A 22,500-nucleotide genomic window follows, 5' to 3' on the forward strand; every position below is an offset into this window, starting at 1 on the left:
TCTTGACCTGTTTTTTTTTTACAAGTTCTCAATAAAAATCCTGATTTGTGACTGTAAATCAACAGTAAAAAGTAATTTTTGTCTGGGAAAATACAGCTGTGGTACATGTACATATTCCAAAGATTGCAGTTGTAAACATTACATGTTTTCCTTACAGGTTACGTTGTAGTTGAACCTCACAGCTTTTATTGTTGTTGGGTTTTGATGTTAAAATACTAGCCAGGCAATGCAATTATACTTACTACAACATTAATCATTAAGCCCTGGCCAAACGGAGTCGCAAGTAGACGCAAGTTGTGAACTTGCATCTACTTGCGACTCCCTTGGCCAGGGCTTTAGTGATGATTATCAGCAACACAAACTATTCTATATTATGGTGTGAAACTATCGCTATGCAGCATACAGACAATATGTGTGGTGGATCTATCAGAGACTTGAAAGGAAACAAAGAAAAGTTATCCCATCTTGTGTAATATCGTCCATCCGAAAAGAATTTCCAGAACCTGATGGCGACTACACAGACTTCAAGGATCCTTCAGTTATTGAGCTTGACTTAGCATTTCTTTAATTTAGTGCATGACTACACGATCAAAATATTTCCTCCTTTCAATAGTGGAACTATAGAAATGTGTTGCAAATTAAATGCAGAGGCAATCTCACTCACTGAAGGATCATTTGAAGGTAAATGTCTTCCTTTTCACCTTTTTTCCTTTCAGAAGACACATGGGGGGTTATGATATTTCTTACAACAAGGATCCCAAAATGGGGACGACTTTGATTGACAGTCTTTAAAGCAAGTAGACCATCATGGGTTTCCTTGACATCTCATCCAAAAGTGTTTTACAAAAAAGAATGTGAATATATCAACACTGCATGTACTTTTGGTATCCTTGCTGTTTTCCACTAACCAAACAATTCTATATTATGATGATGTACCGGTAAATACTGTCTCTGCGCTACAATTCTGTTACTTGTTATAACTTGATGAAGAGATAGATGCAGCAGTAATTGGAAACTTGGACATTTTATTGAAATCTTGACACGTGTCTTGCTATTATATTTTCTTTGTTCCCACATGGAGTTGGTGCTATGTTTTGTGGAAGGTTTGGTCTTTCAGTGGGGGAAACTTCAATCACCCCCGTCTTGAGCAAAATCACTTCACTTAGGAGAGCGTGGACAAACTGGAGACTGATCTCTTTGTATATGGGCTTAGCGACCCACTTCTTTTGCAGCTTTGGATACACACACCTGTAGCGCTCTTCTCCAGATATTGTAGTCGCTTTCTCTTTTCCTACGTTGCAGTTGTCATCAATGACTGCAAGCTGCGTTCTGATGACCATGTCGTTGTAACAATAATGCTGCGACTTGTTCACGTATTTCTTCGCCATAGAGCCATGGAAAACTTCTAGACATCCGGTTTGTACAAAATCGGCAAGAAGACAGACATCCTTTAATAGTTCCGGTTTCCCTGCCACTTTCTTTAAAGCGTTGTGTGTGGGAGATCCTATGGGAAGCCATATTTTGTTTTTTCTTTGCTCAGGGGTAAGTTCGTCATGGCCACACACAAAAAATAATTGGAAATCAGGCAATTCATGAATTCCGGCCACGTGGTAAACGATTGACTTCCACTTCTCTTGGCAAAGGAGTTGATCCCTGAGAGAAGTTGCCGCACACCACCAAAGGTGATTAACTACAGATGCGATCCATGACAATATGTCAGAGCACTCTCGCTTTTTAGATGCAGCATTAAGATCCTTGCGCACAGACTTCGCCAAGTACCATGGATCGAATCTGTGCTTGATGTGCGCTTTTTCTCTCTTCATCATTGCTGCAACTTGCGGATGCCTACAATGGAACAAAAACACGTTAGTTTAGGTTTGTTTTATCGAGGCATTGCTGATTTTACTGTTCTATTGCATTTAATAACAAGACCATATGAATGCGGAGCGGTCATCGAACTAGCGATTAATGAGAGTTGTTTCGCTGAGGTGACAAGAGACGTTTATATTTAAGAAACCGTGCAATCCCAAGCAAGCAGAAAGCGCAAGATTAAATAATGTAAGGTGAAATCAAAATAAGAATCTATTTTTAACTGAACAACTGAGGGCCATGTTGTGTGCTATCGTGACCCATTGCTTGCACATAACGAGAAAAGATGGGTCACTCGTGTAAAAATACGCACAAGACATTAAAACCGAACGACTTGTAGGTGGTTTCATCTAGCAACGATACGGATTTTAGGTCAAGTATCTTCTTCAGCGGTAGATCTACGCCGTTGATCATTTAAATACATTGTAAACCGATGCAAAATAATTGAGAACAGGCCTCGAGAATATGTTCAATACATGTACCTGTCCGTTGCCAGCAACATGATTACTTGACCATCTTCTTCTAAGAACTGAAGGCACCTCTTTAGCCCCTCCTTTTCCATACAGTTGGAGTTTGCAGCCTCTGACACTTGCACCAGGGAGAAATCAATGATCTTTTCTGTTGTCACTTCTATCAAAGTGTAGGTTCCGTACTTTGCATTGTGACCAGGGCTGTCACATCGGCTGTCACCAGCAAGCACTAAATGTTGTCCTCTCAATGACTGAAGAACTTCCTTCTCCTGCTTAAGGAAATGGTTGTTTACCACAGGCCAAAGGTACTTCGTTTGAATGTAATAAAATGTTGACTTTTTAAAAAATCTGATGTTGCAAGCACTCATAACAGCATTGACTCGAGTAAAGTGATTCCCTGTAAAGAGGATCCCGCCACTGCAAATAAGGTTTCCTGCTGCCATCCCTTTCGTGAAAGGTTGCGAAAACCAAGGTTCAATGTGGCCTGCTTTGCACTCGGTGGTTACACAAATCAAGCTTCCGTTCTGGCTGAGATAAGTATTATTCACTATTGTGCCACATTTCCTGCAAATTTGAAACAACTGCTTTAAACAACTGTCAAAAACAATTGATTCGCTCTCATTATCTGAGTTCTCGTTTTCTGCGAGCCAGTTACTGCTTTGGCAATGATACATTTGCATTTTCATCATCGGAATCGTCTTCGTCACTGGGGTTCCACTCTTTGTCTGAGGAATCAAAGTGGGCGACAGAGCTTGCATCATCAAAGTCATCATTCCATTCTTCATCAGAATCGTCATCAGACAGCTCGGTTCAGTCTGCGTCCCCATGTGAACAAACGTTTTTACCGGTGTGTCTACAATCGGGTCTGTTTTCTGTAGCAACATCAACGAATTGTTTCACAATATCTGTGACAAGCATGTCTTCTTGAGCTTCTTCCTTGCCCGTCCCTTCTTCCATCCTGACATTCTCCATAATTTTGTCAACAGCCTAAATGAAACGATTTATTTACAGTTTATTAAGAAAAAGTAAAGCAATTACAAAAAAACCCAAACATTTATTGTGTGTGGCCAAGTTGGGCGACTGATTTAAAAGTATGTTGTCTCGATAAATAGTATTACTGGTTAACACTGTTTACTCTGTGTTTCCTTTTGGGGCCTTTTTAAGGAGAATATTATATCGCTGTCTAAAACAAATCTGTGGGGGAAATGAGAGCTATTTTCTTGATCTTATCGTAAGCTGCGACAGTCTCTGAGTGAGCTTCCGATTTTTTGTCCCATATTTTATCCCCTTGTTGCCGATGACTAGTGGAATTGACATTGAGACTGCGACTACCAATGTATGACCTATATTTACAACGTAAGATTATGAAGTACTTGAGAGTACATTCAAATGACGTACCTTTCTTCTTTCTTTATTCTTTTGCCTCCTTTTGCTGGAATCCCGTTTGACTTTCGCTGAAGAGCTAGGTTTCTTGAAAATTGTGGATACAGCATCTATTTTTTTCTTTCTTTTGTGTGTTGTTCCCCCCAGAAGACTGTATCGGTGATCGACTTCAAAGCAATCGTCCGTAAAGTGATCCGAACACACAAAAATTTGGGATCGCTTTGGTGGCAAGAAGTTTTCGTCCCAGCCAAGCATCAATAACCATTTTTTAGCAATTTTCTTTTTCGAAATTGGTAAACGGTGAAAAGAAATTCCTTTTTTTTTGCTATCTCTACAGCTCCTGTTGGAGCAATCTTCCCCCCAAACTTCAAGTTGAGCTCTTTGATGTCACGCTTAGATCGCCAGGCTGCTAAGTTAATCCAAGATGGCAGTGGCTAGTTTAAAGAAGGATTTCATAAGGTTTTAAGGCACCATCGCATATCCTACAGTGTGCCCTGGGGTCGTCCAATACTGCCCTATCAAGGGGTGCGGAGAAATAGTCCCTAAAGGGAATATAGAGCAACACATTGAAACAAATCTAACAAGACACTTGCCTCTTCTCAAAGAAGAGAAGAATAATATTCTCTGGAGGGGCTATGAAGCAGTGAGTCTTGTTGGAAGTTATGTAGTCCACAGCAAGTACCTAAATTGACTACAGTAAAAACCCACGTAAAAGAACCTAGAATTTTGGAGTTCAGGCTGATTAGGTTCTTAGTAGGTTCTTATTTGCAAAAGTTATTATAGTGATAGCATTTGGAGAACTGCAATAGTACTAATATGCTATAATTGTAAAGCATTAATTTTACAAAAATGTCAAGCCTTGTTGTTGAAAGAAGTCCTGTATCAAGGGTCTGACCATATTTATTGAATAAAATTTTATTGGTAAGACTGAAAAGCAGTACACTACAAAAATTTTTACAATTGAACTCCAGAATTTGAACATCAAATCTGAAGTGTTTTTTTTATATAAGAACCTATTTTTCTCTGTCAGGCTGAATAGGTTTATATATATTTGGGTATTAAAGTGCAAAATTTCAGCCTGTAGGTTCTTAAATCACTAGGTTCTTATACGCAGGTTTTTACCGTATCATGAATCACATGCATACGTACCCACCTATTTAATTAAATACTTAGATGACACTTATTCATTATATAAACACAGTGAAACATCTTTGTCCTGTGAATGTTGCAAGTTGTCTGCCTTAATTTTAAACGTGAGTAGTCTCTCTGGTTGAACCGCCAATCTGTTCTCAGAAATTCCTAACTGCTTCAAGTGTCTAGCATTCCCACACAATGTAAAAGGCTTCAGAAGTAGCCAAAATTTCCTTCTTTTATATTTTTTTGGAGGCTGCTTGGTGAGAATTTGATATGTCAAAGACTGTTGATTTGTATTTAAAGCCTGGTGTACGTTAGGACCAAACAGAGAAGGAAAATACTAGTGCGTGGAACCATTATCATACAAGGATATTCTTTTTTTTTTTTTAATTTTTAACCTATTATTAATAATTATTAATTTATCATCATCATCAATATAATCCATTGTCCTTTCCAAACATTTGACGGTCACTTTGCTATTTCCTATACAGGCAAGGTTTGCATTTCAGCGCCAAAAAAACGGGGAGGTCGGTACCTTTAAGTGGTCCGTACACCCCAACACAAGTCAAGTGGCATGCTCCCCTTTCTTGAAAAGAGGAACAGGAGGTGGCGCCTATTTTTTGTAAAGAAAGGTTACAACTTGGAATATGGCTTGGAGTACGTCCAGGGAGTAAGCCCTATTCATTTGGCGTTAAGGTTAGTTAGACAAAGCTTAAAAAATTCATTTGGTCTCGGATGTCGTAAATAAATGCCATATTTATTTATTTTTGCTGATGTTTTCCAAAAAGAACATAAGTTATTTCCCCTTGCTATTCCGTTTAATCTTCGTTAGGTGAACTTCAAGACAATTTGCAACCCACAAAAGGTAAAACTGACCTTTATAAAACAACAAACTTTCAAAGGCGTTTAAGAGGAAGTACAAATGTTACAGGTGAAAAGGTTATATGGCACAATCTCCAACATATATTGAGTGTACAACAGCGGGGTGAGTTTCGTAAAGAAACAGATAAGATCCAACGAGGAGGGAAAGCTTGCTCAGAAAGCTCAGGACGTAAAAATTTAGCTAAGTTTTTATTGCTCTTCAGCTTTATCATGGAATGCCACAACAACCGTTATCACATCCAGGACATCCCTGTCGTGAATATAAAAGATGGAGAACCAGCTCAAGATGTGAGGAGGACTAGTATCCCAAGATCTATAATTGTTAGGATGGATCAACTGGAACCGGTCATTTTATAATTGTAAATTTTAAATGTCGTCTACTTTATTAACCTCTCATTCTGAATCAATGTAAACTCTTTTTTTCTATTGCTTTTCATTTTATTAATCATTGTAATTTTGATGAATTGCCGCTTTTGTCAGAAGGATCTTCAGTGCAGCAATTGTGGGTCTTCAAGAGTAAATTTCTAAGACAAAGGTTTCTTGTAGATTAAAATTGAAGCTTGCAATTTGAAGTCACAATTGTATTTTCTTGAAGGGGTTTTAAAAGTTTAAATGCCTATACGTATACTACGTTTTATATTTAACTGTTATGTCAATAAAACGAACTAGCAACCAACTGCGATTGTGTGACTATGCATGACCAAGGCATGAAAGATAATAGCAGAATGGGAGAAGAATTATTCAAAGTAAAAATGGAACTTCTTTTCTCATAGCTGTACTTGGGGTCTTTGAAGCAGGCTTTTTAACAAGTCCTCAAAAACGGACTATATAAGAGGTCCGATACAGCCGGCTTATGAGGATTCTTGAAACAGCTGGCATTTTAGGGAGTCTTCAAAAGCTGGCGGCCAAGCTGACTCTGAGGTAGCCAGTCTTTTAAGAAATCTTATTGGCCTTTTAAGCAGTTTTAAACAACTTGCCTTTTAAGTAATCATAAAAAAATCTAAAATATCCGGCTTTTTGAGAAATATTATTGGCTTCTTTAGCAGTCTTTAAATAGCTTGCCTTTTAAGGAATCTTAAAAAGTCTGAAAAGCTGACATTTTAAGCAGTCCCTACCCTTCAAGGAGTCTTCTTGAAGCGCGCTCGAACATAAAATTCATATCTTCTCGCTACCGTGTAATATCCTCCATGGATTTAATCTTGTACTTTATCTGTAGGAGACATTATAGGTGGTTTTCGTTATTGCAAATACCAAAAACTTTGAACAAAATTATTCTGTATTACCGTATTTACTCGATTAAATGCCACACTCGATTATTCCAAATTAACACAGTATTCAGGGGCGACAGTGACACCTTTGCTACCTTGTCACAACCAACTCACATCATCAGCAAGCTAGATAATGTTAAATACTCCTAGAGTATAACCATTATCTTGCCCTGTTTCCACGAGAAGACCATTTTTGTGGTGGGTTATCCATTGATACAGGGATGACATGTTCAATGTCTTGAATGTGTCCCTATAAAAGTTAGGAAAGCAATGATAAGATTGGCCGGGTTGCTCAATAAAAACATATGTTACTTGAAGTCGCTCCAACAACTCGTCAAGGTCATTTTCCAGTGAACTACTGGTGTGTCTTCCAGACCTAGGAATGGTGTTTAGACATTGGTTCACTTAAATGGTCATGTTTCTTTACCCACTCTCTGACTGGCGAATACGCTGTACTGCCTTTTCTGTCACATTTGGCCCAAGATTTCTAACCCCACCCTTGATGAAGCAGTTAGAGTGTTCCACCCCCAAGTCATGTGGAATGTTGTTGCCCCCACGATTCCAAACAAATCTCTCACTGTCTCTGCGAGAAGGGAGGGATTGTACAAGAAAGGATTGATGCAGACACTCCAGTGCATACTTGTTACTTGCTTCTCCGTCAGTTTTACAGTACAGCATCATGTATTTATATTGGCGCATTATTCTCATGCCGTCAACCTCTTTAGTTGCAGCTAACAAATGTGCAAAGAACAATCCATCTGCTAAAAAAGCACACTTGTCATTGTACACGTCATCAGTGGCGCTGACTGTGAATCTGGCTGTTCTAAGACAACTGGAGGGGGGTCATGCCTCAACTCGTGTCCTCTCCTGCTTGCACCATCAAACTTGACATCCAGGAAAACGGCATGGAAACCTGCTATCCACATTGTGTTTCTGTTGATATTGTACATCTTGTGTTTCCTGCTTTGAGAACATGTCATTAAGAAGCCTCTTCACAGAATCATCATTGAACACGAATTTGATCAATGATTAGCTGAGGTTCTTTGTGTACGTACTGCAATCTTCTTATCCTGGTTCGCTTGGCTATGTCTGCTGGCAGGGGAAATTTCAATGGTTGACATCCTCTGTTTTTAAACCCAAGAACTGACTTTGTGGCAGCAGGAAGTCTCTATCTGCACGATAAGCTGCGTGCCGATCAGACTTAACATTTCTCCGAGTGATCAGGGCCCAGTCAGAATTGAGTTTACACTTGTCATTCTCAGATTTCTCAGAGAAAAACGTCTTGAATATAAGCTGTATAGGAACAAAACAAATTAAGATGTGTAAAACAATCTTAATTGCATCGGTTGCATTGTAGTTCACAAGGAAATGGTAAAATCAACAACATAATATTAAACTGAATTTACCAGACTATAATAATTACTGTAAGCATTTTTTCAAGATTCTTTTGTCATACCATTGATATATTGGTATAGTCGAACACCTGTGGAATTTAATGATACTTAGGCCCTCTTAGTCCCTGAGTTTTCCTGTTCTCTGTCAGTTGTCAGACTTTTTCTCGGAAAGAACCTGGGGAAATTGAATTTTTTTAATTTTAGATTTGCAACTTGCAATTTCCTACCTTCTCTTGTGGTCACGTTAGTTATTGCTATCAAAGGCCCTGAGGCCTTTGGCTCGGGATTGAGGATCTACAAATATCTTATACAAGTGTCATCAATGATTTCCTCCCTCGCTGAAGCAATGTGAAAATTTTCCTCCACTCATGAATTACCTTCCTTGAATGTTATTACCATTTCAAAGTGCACAAAAGAATATTACATAAAATTTAATTTCAAATCACGTTGACTGCTCTCTCAACAGTGATTTGATCTCCTGCAAATAGTTGAGACCCATTTCCACTGTCAGCTGTACAGGGAAGGTGTGAGTGAAACTGTTGCAGGATTGCTACGATATCTTCATTTTTGTTTTCATTCTAAAACATTACACCAAAAGGGACCTGGGAAAAATGTGAGTCAATAGGTGGTTTCTTACAATACAATATTTATTTACAGGTATGGTGAAAATAACAGTAGATGAGATTAAGGACTATTAGAAAATTATTTTGGAGGAACCCACGGACAGTAAGTGTGCTTCCCCTTTCTTGGAGTCATCTTTTATCTCGTCTTGAACTGTTCGTAGTTTACTTTATTTTTCTAAATCGAAGTAACTGCTTGTAACACTTCGTACCGATGAACGTGTCACTAGAAGGAAACACCCTCAAATTTCTTTCTACGATGCTTTCAATCAGACCTGCGACGTCAACTAAACTCTTGCCAAACACTCGTACTCTGCCAGTAAGAATTAGAGGACGATTGCAGAGAAAGGAGTTATTTCCAACAACTTTCTTGGGAGTTTCACCCATACGTGAAACAAGGAAATGGAATCACTAGGCATACTTTAACATGAAATAAACTTAAAAACTCGCGAAAAAATTTGATGACGGGGTCTGTGTTCTGTCAGAGCTTTTGATTCACTTTTTGCTAAACAATTACCAATTGGCTCTCTGCCGATCTACATGTAATATCCCACTGATCTTTGCAAACAATGGGAAAGGAATGTGTAGTTTGTTTCAGGAGATGATTGTGAGAGAGGAACGTGGGAGGCTATAAACTAGCGAGATCCTGGTCACATTGGCATACATGGAGTCAATGACGTCATGGCTATAAAACAAGATTTCCCGCAGCAATGGGTTAACATATTTTCTTAACTATGGTCCTCTGCACGCTAGGAGTCTCAGCTTTGATGAGCTTTTCATGAGACCATCAATTATTCTTTCTTTGAAAGGGTACTTTGCATGGAACTGAGTAAATAACCTGTTTTTTGCTTTATGTAAAGCCCCTTTTGGTGCATATTGATAATTCCCCATACTATGACTAAAAAAAAAATAAGAAATTGTTTCCAAGTTTCCAAAAATAACTGTGAAAGGAAAATTTTCTCTTTCCTGCCTTAGGTTTTGAACTGAAGGTTCCAGGATTATTCTGGGTCACGTTTTCCCATAACTTCTGCTGGGTTAAACATGCCAAGAGATTTAACAGAATGATGTCTCTGCAGGCCCTCCTTGTCACAGCCGCTGTCATTCCAAGCAATGGCACTTTAGGAAAAATACTTCCCAAAATACCAAGCTTCCCATAAGAAGGTCTAAAATCCTTCCTAGAATGATAAAGGATGAAAGAAGCAAAACTGCTCCTAAAACATGTGTTTAATATTATCAATGAAGACATATGGGATATGTACATACATGCAGGTTAGGGTTGCAGGTCATTGCTTCACCATTGCTGAAACAACCCAAACGTTATGTTTAAGCCTAAGGATAGCATTTTTGTAAAGGTTTGGGTTGATAAAGATGATGATAAATCGTTTATTAAAAAGAACACCTTCCAGTCCGAAGACTGAGTTACGTGTATAATGTACAAGAAATAAAATTTATAATTAAAATAGTTATAAAGATCTATGATAATAAAAATGTACAAATCTAATAAAATCATATCACTTGGGATAACCTTGTGTTAAAAAAATTTACATACATGAACATATTTATGTACATTCTTAGGCTATGGCTAACAATAAAAGATTTTTTAAGGAGCTCCATTTTGCACACTGGCACGTTGAACTTCCTATTGCTGCGCAGCTTTAGGTGGGAGCAGACCTGCGAGCTTGTGATTAATGTCAAGAACAATGTCATTATCCTAAAGAGAGGGGATGCCTGCCTCTTTGAGTGTGCTGTTGTAGCTTGCATAAGGAAAAATAATGCACAAGGTGCGCTTCTGAATATGTTCCAGCTCCTCGGGTAAATAGGACAGAAGGCTGAAGTGAAATACTTGACGTGCGCATTCTAAAACCGATCTTATGGTACTACAGTAAAATAAGACAAGATCACTCGCACAGATACCAGCTACATTAAGTTGTCTCAGGAGGTACAATCTTTTGGCAGCCTTTGAGGTTACATTAAAGATGTGATCGTTCTATTTGAAATCGTCACTTATGGTAACGCCAAGCACTTTAGGGGAGTTGACTCGCTCGAAAACAAAGTCATCAAGTTCAACTGGAGAATGAGTTGGAGGAGATCTCTTAAAGCACGACTGCAGCTCCTTACATTTGGATGGATTCGGCTGCACGCGGTTATCCTGAGACCAGGTGCTGATAAAGTCAACAGCTTGCTGAAGTGCACTTTGTTTGGATGGTGGTACTATTTCCGAAACAGTGGTGTCATCGGCGAATTTCCACATAGCAAACGACCCATCAGGTAACTTAAGGTCGTTTATCAGCACCAAGAATAACCAAGGGCCAAGACGAGTCCCCTGGGGAACTCCCGCAGGAACATTGAGCCACACAGAGTAAACTCCATTAAGCATTAATTAACTCTTTGCTTTCTGTCCCTCAAGAAATCAATAATCACGTTAATGGCAGTTGGCTTAACCCCAAGAGTGCGAACTTTGCTGACCAAAATATTATGGTCCACTAAGTCGAAAGCTTTACGAAAGTCCAGTAGAGTAGTTCTTACAGTCGCCCAAGTGCCATCAGTGGCGCGCAGTAAAACAATGACCTGCAACCTGCATTTTACACCCTCAGTACATACATGGACAGTGTGCTTACTTTCAATAACTGAACCATAAAAATATATTTCGAAAGGCAGTAGGAGGAGTCTTGTGAATGTACCAATATAAGACAGGTTTAACTAATTTTGTTTGTCTGTTTTGATTAAGAGATGAAACATTGAAAATTAATTATCATTAAAACAAAATCCGTACTGGGTGAAATACACTTGGGTTGGTTACTACCGATTTGCCTTGAGTTTTCATTTTTAGTCGGACCTTGTGGTTGTTCAGGGATAAGAGGATAAATACTGGTGCACCTTGACAATTTTTTTTGTAGGCATGAAAGCTCTCCAAACGTAATTCTCTATCTCTTCCTATGGGAATTTTAACTTCTTCATAGCTTAGTGATTATTGGTAAAAGATCATGTGAAAATATCATATCTAAATATTCCTAAATCTGATAATGGGAATTTTAATACTATCATGGAAGCTACACTGGTATCACCAAATATAAAAGAAGGTCACACTTGATGTCACACATTTGAGCTTACCAGTCAATCACAAAATGTGCCTCATCCATGATAACAGCTTGAATGCGATGTTGAAACTCGGTCGTTTGAAAGCTTTTAAACACTGTCTTGTTTTCAACCACTTCCTCTGGGTGACAAAATATTAACTGAACGTTTTTCAGGCTTTTTAATGGTTCTGCCATACTCAAGGACACCTGGACATCCTCTTTCCAAAGTGACGCGATCACCTTTGAGGTTGCACGCCTTCAATCCACTTTCTGCAAGCTGGATAACCTGGTACCTTATCAGAGCATTAAGAGATTCAAATACCAGGACAATAGCAACAGCAGTGCTAGGTGTTTTTCCAAACAATCCTGGTCAAAAATGTTAAGACAATTCCCGCTTTTCAGATTAAATATTGTAAATGTATAGCTGTCACTAAATACAGAAAAATCAAGGTTCATCATATTTCACCCCCCTCAGAAAAAGATAACCAGTGATTTCAGTCTGATGATAAATAATTTGTGTCTTAAGAAGGAAATATATATTCAATACCTTGGTGTCTTTATAGACTTTATAACACCACAGGTCGAGTATATTTGAAAAAAGTTGAAGAGAAGTCTTGGAATATTATCTAAAATCCGTTATTATGTAGACATCACTATCTTAATTAGGCTATATTATGCTCTGATATACCCTTTGGAATAATTGCCTGGGGCAACAACACCTATCCAACCTCTCTTTGTTGACATTCTCAAGATCCGATGAGCACTCAAGTCCTCCTCTTTTTTTTTTTTTCTACCTTCTTTTCTGAAGGAAATGAGCTTCATCAATATAATACACGATCTTCAGTAAAACAATCATATTACCTTCCCAGAGTTAGAACGAACTATGGTAAATTTAATATAAGATTTCAAGCGCCTATGATCTGGAATTCAATTTATGAACAGATTAAAACTGCCTCATTTTTAAAAATTTAAAGGAACATTATCTTACATTATATTGATGGTACTCTTCATAAATAGGTTAAACTTAAAATATTACATTATATTTTTTTTAGCTGGATTTAACTTTTCAACGATATTTTACACATTATACGATGTTACATTTGTGCGCATGTTAGTGTTATGTTTATGCATACTGTCCATATCATACCTCCGCTGCTAACATCTAATTTAATTTATTTGATTAAGCGCCCAATATCATTTTTTTAGTTATTTCATTGCTTTTGTAATTTAGTTTATTTAAATCTCTGGGGGACAATAAACGGTTTGTTGTTGTTGATTGGCGAAGAAAGACTTTACGATTCCCAGATTGTAGCCGGTTAGTGCTCATATGGCCAGCAATCGAGTTATCACCGTGAGGAACACACTCTAAGATTTGCCTGAGCCCACAGCCTTTGGCTGCCTTGACAGCTCTGTGGCGCTGCATTGGATACTGGGAAACGGCCAGTATCGCCAATTTTTTCCAAACAAAGTATGCACAATAAGAGAACATCCAGAGATTCCTTGGACATAGTTCCTACCTTTGACAATTCTGCAGATTTAGCAAGTTGAGGAGGCCAGGTCACCAATGCAGAACGTTGTTGGAATGGCCCAGCTTGGTTAACCGGTCCAGAGAAGTGGCAGACAATCATGTGACAGCGAAATCCCCAGTGGAAGCAAAAGCCATTAGGGAAGTGCTTAACCTAGTACAACAACAGCACCCAAGACTGGATCGAATTAGACAAACACCTTGAGTGAAATGACCTGCGTGCGCATACCTGGGTGCCAGGGTTCACCACCTATAGGGAGCGCAGAGGTTCTCTAAGAAGTCAGGACGCAAAAGAGGTGAAGAAATGGTGGACCAAGAGAGTGCAGACCCAAGATATGCAGAAATTGAACAGACCAGACAGATGTTAAACCTGGTTCCGAATGAAGATGGGTTACTTGAATGCCATGGCCCAGTGTACCTTCCAGCACATGCAACTTTCAGGAGGAAGCTTGTGCAGCAAATTCACGCTGAAACCCTCCACGGAGGCGTGTCCCTAACCATGACATCCATTTGCGAAAACTACTGTATGCCGAGTCTAAGGAAGTAGGTTCAGTCCATAAGATCTACATGTTAGGGCTCTAAGTGGTTCTGTGCCTTGCCAGTGAGAGCACCACCCCAGGGACTGCCACTTAAAAAGCGTACTGACATTGCAGGCCCAATCTTATACAAGTTGAGAAGCAAAAGAGAAGGTAAAGCGTATCTGGTCCTTTTCTCTTGAAGTTTGCAAGGGCTGTACATCTGGAACTAGTCATAAACCTAGAAACCGCTACGTTCTTGTCATGCCTGAAATGCCGAGCGTAATTTCCTGAGACAATCGAAGCACGTTTGGGAAAGCAGCCAAATGCCTGATGCAAGTAAGACAAGACGAAGAGTTAAATGGTTTCCTGGAATCCCATGACATTAAATGGAAATTCTACTTAGTCGCACGCCATGGTGTGGTGGTCAATTTGAACAGATGATTGGCATTGTGAAGACCACAATGTACAATGTTATCGGGAGATCCACCCTTTCCTGGGATGAACCTAGCAAAGTATGGACGTTGAAACCCAAGCAAATCGCTGCCCTCTCACCTATGTTGAAGACATTTTAGAGTTTCTATCCTGACACCTGCCTTCTTTTTGTTCCAGCGCTACCCCCAGCTCCCTGAAGAGTGAGCCTGGCAGATCAAGGACAAGGATTTGCGCAGTAGAGCCAAAGAGTCCTGCAAGGATCAGTCATGGAACAGGTGGCAACGCGAATACTTAACTTCAATGAGCGCCAAAAGTGTTGAGACACTTGGCAGTAAAATTCGATTTTCAGCGTCTTGGATTCATTTCCCCCCGTTTCCCCCAAAACAATGTTGATTTTTCTATTTCTTCGACTGCACAGACCACAGCGCCTACACAACATTGAATTGGGGGGCCGGGGTATCAGAGAATTAACACTAGATGCAAATAAAATAGAACAAATGTTTAAGTATTGAAAAGCGTCTTTTCCTAAGAGTATCTCAACTACTTTTGTCGCTAATTGGTCGCTTGTGGTCGCACAATGTACAATGTTATCGGGAGATCCACCCTTTTCCGGGATGAACCTAGCAAAATATGGACATTGAAACCAACTTAGAGTTTTCTATCCTGACACCTGCCTTCTTTTTGTTCCAGCACTACCCCAGCTCCCTAAAGAGTGAGCCTGGCAGGTCAAGGACAAGGATTTGCGGAGAGGAGCCAAAGAGTCTTGCAAGGATCAGTTATGGAACAGGTGGCAACGCAAATACTTAACTTCCTTGCGAGAGCACCACAACCTTGTCCACAAGTTGAAGTTGGAAATGCCGTAATTGTATGATCTGACAACAAGAATCCATGTCATTTACCCAGGACCTGACAGCTGACCTGACAGCTGACAGCTGACCTGACAGATCTGTTCAGCTGAGGACCGGTAGGGGAGTTATCGAGCAACCAGTTTAACACTTATATCCTTTAGAATTGCAGAGTGAGGCCAGGGTTGCCCAGCCAGTATTGGAACAGCAATTGAACACAGACGCACCACGTTCAGACAAAGGAAAGAGGCAATGAGAATTGCACAGATTGGATAAAGGAGGAGTTGTTATCAACAGTGACACTGAGTGTGCAATTAAGAGCATTCTTCTGATAATTTCCAGCAAAGAAAGATTTGGGAAACCATTTCAAAAGGAAAATTAATGATTGAAACGTCATATGACGCTTTGACAACTTCATGTCATCAGTAATCATTAATCATTACTACAAATTTCAAGCTCCCGTGGATGGTAAACGTTTTTTTTTTTCAAGCACGAATTGAAACATTTCAGTTTGTCTAGAGAAACGGCAATAATTTTTTTTAGTCAACATGAGAACCTGAATGAACGAAAAGGCTTAACCAATGAAACTAAATGAAACATTCACTGTTTTGCTAGAAAACAAGTCTTGATGCAATGATTACTCAATAACAACCTGTTTTGCATAAACACAGGGTGAAAACAAGCGTTTACGTAACGGATTCCCTACGGAATCTTGAATTTCCGCTAACGGAAATTCAGATAACCGAAGCGGGAAACACATGTGTACGTTACTTTTCCACGACTGCGGCTTCGCGGAAATGCATTCCTTAAACTCGTGTATCCGTGAGGTTTCCGTGACCACGGAATTACTAACAACTGTCATGTTTCCGTAACTCATAAATACGAGGGACACACGATTATCCGCTGAATTTCTGCAGTTCGGAAACTTAACTTTTATTTTAAATCAGAGGGTTGGCTCTTCCTGGAGAAGCATTTAGTGAAAAGAGGCCTAGAAAGCGAGTTATAAGCCACTAACTTTGAAAGGGGCTTCCTTGTCATGATCGTATGGTATTGAACTCTACAATAACGTGTAGCTAAACCTCACATTACGTAAAAACAAGGAAGGTAAAACTTGGCAAACATCATTAGACCCACTGGATATGCACACTCAGTTCATTCAAGGTTATGCTTTATTATAAGGTTATCAAGAAGGCGTTTTATGAATGATGACAACAGCATATAATTAAACGGCTACTTTGATAAAATTGTAAAAATTCTAGTCATAATGACTTGACTTTACTTCCGAAATCTTTAAAAATTCTGATTCAATAGTATCTTACCTGAATTAAAAATTGATATGATCAGTATCATTTACTCTATTATCTTTCATTTTCTGTACATATAAATCGGTATTATCAAAATATAATAAATAGCAATTTCATACAATAGTTAAATGTTCTATTTTTCGCAGTTAAACGGCTTGTCCAATTTCGAGAATGAAGAAATCACTCATTCCTAATAATGCTCGAGATTTTTCGAATTTTGTTTACAATACACACTCCCTACTTAAGTTTTATCGATGAAAGTCTTGTCAACAAACTTTCATCCGGGCTTGAGTCCCTTGTCTGTCCTATCATTTCTTTGCTTTTTGTTTTAGACTTTGCTTATCGTTTACATTAAAAATACCAAGACGATTCTTTTATCCAATTGTTTCGATTGTCCAAAGGATACTTAAAGTGATTACTGACGCATTTGAGAGAGCACAGTGCAGAATGGACAAAAAATAATGCCTTAAACTGATGTGATTGTAACTGATATAACTTAGCAGCCTTACAACCTCTGTTGGTTGGTTAACACGATGCTCAGTTATGGGAAATATATTTCCACCTGAATGGTCTTCATTTTACTAAGATGATTGACCAACCAATGCATATATTAATATTCATCTGGACATATGAATAAAACAAAGACTCGGCTCCCTTAACTTTAGAGGATATTTACGCAATGACATTATTTGAATACAAGTCACGGTATCAGAATCATTCTGACCTTGCTTTCCTCATGGTAATTAGCACTATTGTTGTTTTAACCCCTTTAGGATTTGAAACTTGAATAAGTGAGGAAAAACAGAATTAATTGTGGTAATTCTAGTAAAATGATGCCTTCCTGCAAATGTTCTCGTCTTCCCAGACTTGACGTCAATCCATTGAAACCAAATATTACAATAATAAGAAATGGTCTAAAACACAGAAAAGGTGCTGCTGAGTTGACAACTGTACAGTGAACCATAAAACTGGAAAAAACTTCTTCTTCTTCTTCTTGCATCTATGGCTACCAGGAACCAAGCTAAAGTTACTGTGCTGCAGCATAGCAACCATTACAAATACTTTTGCATACCTTGCCCTTACTCTGCTTCAATATGCCAGCAGATATTTGAGTTGAAAAACAGCAAACAGCTTTCAGTGTGTTGAAGAGTTAAAAGTAGAATGAAATGAAAAAAAGAAAATAAATAATAACTAAGGAGACTTTTAACTCTGGGTCAATCGCCCAGCCAGGAAGGGCAGTTTTGTGGCAGAGGTCTGCTTGACATATTTTGACCAGCCACTCTTGTGACTTTTGCTGCTGTTCTTTGCTGCCTCTTGCTCATACGAGCCTTGTAAGTGGCATCTAAGACTGCTTTAATACTGCATAATTTGCTCCTTTCCCACTGTAGCAGTTTCACATCACTTGCAGAGGGTCCACTTGTTTGTCCTCCATCTTCATCACTCTCCTCTGATGACATAAACTCAACAGCATTGTTTAGTTTTAGCAAATCTCTTGCTCTGTCCTTGTCCTGTGTGGAGAGTGCTGTTTTTTCCACAATTTCTAGTCAATAACTCAATTTCTAAAAACCCAACAAAAGATAACTATCAGATGAAACACTCGAACAAAATCATTTTCGTACTGTATACAAAAACATGAGATGAAAAAAACAGAGTAGCATGAACAACCTGTCTTAAAATACCATAGAAGGGATTGGTTGCACTACCATGCGATGGACAATTGATTATAAGATACCTATATACATTTTGTATAAATGGATAGTGCATTTCCATTATTTTACTCTTTGTCACCAATGCAAGACCAAAGCATTTCAAGATCCCCTTTGCCATGCAAATCAACTTATGTCCAGAATTGACCCTAATGAAATGCACGTCGAATTTTGACTTCCAACACGAAATTTCCCGTTAAGTATAAGCATTTTCTATCTTTTTAAGATAAAAGTTAGGATTCGCGTCATTTTAAGGTTAGGGTAACTACTGTTGTGTATCTTTATTTGAAGATAAGAGTATAGGGGACACTTTATGATGTTAATTGTCTGTAGTCTTAGACTTGAGTCAGAGTGGTGTTGAAGTTGGGGCGAAGACCAAGGGGATGCTTCATGAGGTTTAATGAAATCGGTGTGCATTTAATTAGGGTCAACCCTGGACATATCTGTGCAAGCCATTTGTCTTCTCATGATCATTATTTCAATCACAGACACACTATATTGCCCTTGTTGCTATCAACAGAAATTACATCAACTGATTTGCCAACACCAATTCTACATGTACGTGGTAAACACCCTTTGAACCCCGAGGCGACGTCTTGTTGCAATCTGGTGGTTTTCCAATTTTCCTTTGCTTTTTCTCACCTTATCATCACGGAGGCTTCTCCAGTATTGGTGAACTGCCCCTTTAAAGTGGATCAACCATGTGTTAATTACGGTAAGATTTCAACAATTCATGCTATATAGAGTTTTTTGTTGAGCTGGTTAACTATCTTTAATCTCTTGAATCTCTTCTATATTGGGCGTAAAACCAATATGGAATATTATTTCTTTTTCCCATCACCCCGGAATTTTAAACCAATTATATCTCAAAAAAAGGTATAGAACCATGATACAATGTACCATTACTTCTAAGAGCTGTAACAGTGGGGAAGGGGAATATAAGACATTGCCAAAAGATTGGTGAAGAGGTGGTTTTACTCACAATTCATATACTCTTTTGTATTCTAAGGAAGGGCAGTTTGACAGACTATTGCCTTCTGTTTTGTTATACCTGACTGACATAGGATTCACAATACCCTGGAGAGGTACTGCACAAAAATGCAATGTGTTAATATGAACTGTACCTTTTATCTCTGCTTTGACCCATTTTTCCTTTCCAAAAATTAATTTCCTCTGATTTCTTTGACAATAATTTCCTCAATCTTCTTGTTCTCTTCATGGTCATATCTCAAGGGTTTAAGACAAAGCAAATCAAATGATTAAAATTAAAATCAACATGCAGGTAAGGTAACTTCCACCTAGGTGACATCTCTTAGCTAGAGGGTGTAATCATTGGAAGTACCATTTACATATGAAGTACTATGCATGCATGTTTTATGCTTGCTAGAAGTAGAGAATCATTATCTTAAACCGAGGTCATGAAATCATATTTTCAAAATGATATTTTAACACAATTGACCAAATTGCTATTTTAACTCTCAGAGGGATTAACAGCTCTCGCACTACTCTAACTCTGTCAATGAAAGCCAATTGTAAAGTCACAACTCTCTTTAAAATTCAGTAGCAGTAGCAAATAAAAACTAAAATTGCGTAATCTCAGCAATGTAAAATCATGCTTTTCAAAATAAAACTTGAACAATGAAATCATATGTGGAAAATGAAATTTGGACATCATTGACGAAAGTGCCATTTTGTCCACTCAAAGATGGATAAAAAGCTTTGGCACAGCCCACTCAGAGATGGGCAGCCTGACTTTTGTCAATGAAAGCCAATTATTGTTAAGTTACAACTCTCTTTGAAACTCAGTGAGCAATATAATTTGCATAACCTAACCACAACAAAATCATAATGTTAAAAATGAAATTTGGACATCATTGATAAAAGTGCCATTTTGTCCTCTGTCATCATTTCCATCACATATTTTTTTTTGTCCTCTGTCATCATTTTTATCACACATCCTTTTGCATGAACGTAATATTCAGTATGGAGCTATTTCCTTGCCAGGGAATAAAAAAAATCCCTGATGAAGTGAGCCTCTGTTGCACGAAACGAGTAGGAGGATAAAAAGAGTCATACAAGTACTTGTTCGCATAAATGCTACAAACTGGCTTAACTTTAAAAAGGAACACACGTAACTCTAAACCTCAACATATAAACTTTGCCGCAAAAGCACTAAGCTGATATCTTCGTTCACAATTCTTATGAAAATACATTAATTTTACAATCGCTGCAACTCTTACTCAGTAAGATTTTTCTCAGTACAGTACTGTAATCATAATGTAACAATAAACATTCTTGGTAAAACTTGTATATTGATTACAACGCATGCAGTAACAAGTTTTGTACGAAGGACTCTTTGGAGTTCCCTTAATTTGACCGACATTGAAAACATTAAGATTGCAGCAAACTACAATTCAGTACTTACGGAACAACTTGGATCAACCGACGAGCGCTGTTTGATTTGCACATTGCATGTTAACGAACCTCAGTTCAGCCAGCTCTTTCAAAACGGCTTCTATGGGACTTGGGGTCACTTCTTGCTGTACTTGAGCATTGCTAGTACTTGGGAAACCTTCCTGTGAAACCATTTTATCTTTTGCAGAGATCAAAGGACTTCAAGAGAACGACAAAAGCACGAAATAACAAAATTCAAAAGGCGCGCAACTATAATTAACCTCAGTTCAAAAACGAGGCAATCATGCACAGTAAGGACAAAATGGGAGACGGTTTCAAAGGTCAATAAACTGATCCTCATGTCGAAGTGAATGTGGAACTTACAGTTTAAGCGAAGCAATATTGGTGTTCTTCAGATAGCGTTTCGAGAAGATTGTATCATTTTCATTTCGCAATTCATTGCCATAAATAGGAAGTGTCAGAACATTGACACTATAATCGTGTGTCCTCTTTATTTGACTCCGATATATCTTTTTGCGGCCCAGTATCACTCCGTCTGTATTTTTGCATTTCAATTGAAACTTGGAAAGATATTTCAGAGGCTTGTAGAAGCTGCAAATATTACAAATGATTTCATTCTCGGTAACCCCCTGGGAAGCCAGCCAGGACGGGACGACCTTTGCCAGTCCTGATAATGCTAGTGATTCCTTCGTCCGGATTTGACTAACTGCCCCTGGGTCTCTGATGTCAAAGGTTTTTAAAACAAAGATCAAGGAACCACTATAAAGTAGAACTATATTATTATTATACCTTGTTGAAAATGTTAATGTTTGTAACTGACTTGTAATATATATGTGTGGGTGGTTCTTTAGGACGTTTTGGCTAATGTTTCGGTTAATTCTTAAGCCTTCATCAGTTATAAGTAGGTTGATGTTGTAACGCATGATTTAAAATAACGTTGCACAAGTGGTATACGCGTGACTACAAAGTTATTTACTGAATTCAGCCCACCACTTACATTTGAGGGTCATTGAAGAAGATGGATGGGAGTAATTTTATCACATCATATACCCCTAGGCGTCATGTGGACTTGCTTCAAAGGCTTTTTCTCACTTACAAGCTTTATAGCAAAATTTTTAAACTCAGCGAGGTTATTTCTGAATCGAATTTAATTTTGCGAGTCTTGGGCATATTTTGGGTCTTTCTGGTCTTGAAGCAAGTTCAAAATCACTTTTTTAGAATAAGTAAACCACTGATTAAGAAAGAAATTAAGGCTTAAGTTTCTTAAGAAACTGTGATGCTGCGTCGTTGACCTTTCGAGTGTTTTCCCTTATTGACTCGTTTGATAAGCTAAATTTTCGTAGATCAACAAAGAGGTCTTCGGATCCTAAGAGGTTTTGGGGTTTTGGGCTGAGTTCCAAACATGGCTGGTGTAATCCTGTAAGTACTAATAAAACTTATCGGTTGTCCTAATATTAAGCGCTTTCATTGCTTCCAACTATACCGTGATTAAGTGAGATGTATAATGCGGTATGAAGTTTTTCATCCGTAGCCTTCATTCGGTTCCCTTCATTTTCAGAAGATATTTATAAAACAGGCCGTACGTATGCACCATGTATATATATTTATCTTTCCTGAGAATTTCCGAGGTTGTCCAGGCTTCTTTTGATAAAAAATTG

General features: G+C 38.4%; 2 pseudogenes; both read right to left on the minus strand.

Moving 5' to 3' along the window:
• LOC138053795 (uncharacterized) overlaps positions 1–22,500 on the minus strand; it is a 463,628-nt pseudogene that overhangs the window by 11,696 nt on the left and 429,432 nt on the right.
• On the minus strand, positions 10,660–11,285 carry LOC138050992 (uncharacterized; annotated as a pseudogene).

This window comes from Montipora capricornis, chromosome 6, assembly GCF_036669925.1.
Source record: "Montipora capricornis isolate CH-2021 chromosome 6, ASM3666992v2, whole genome shotgun sequence".
Lineage (NCBI taxonomy): Eukaryota > Metazoa > Cnidaria > Anthozoa > Scleractinia > Acroporidae > Montipora > Montipora capricornis.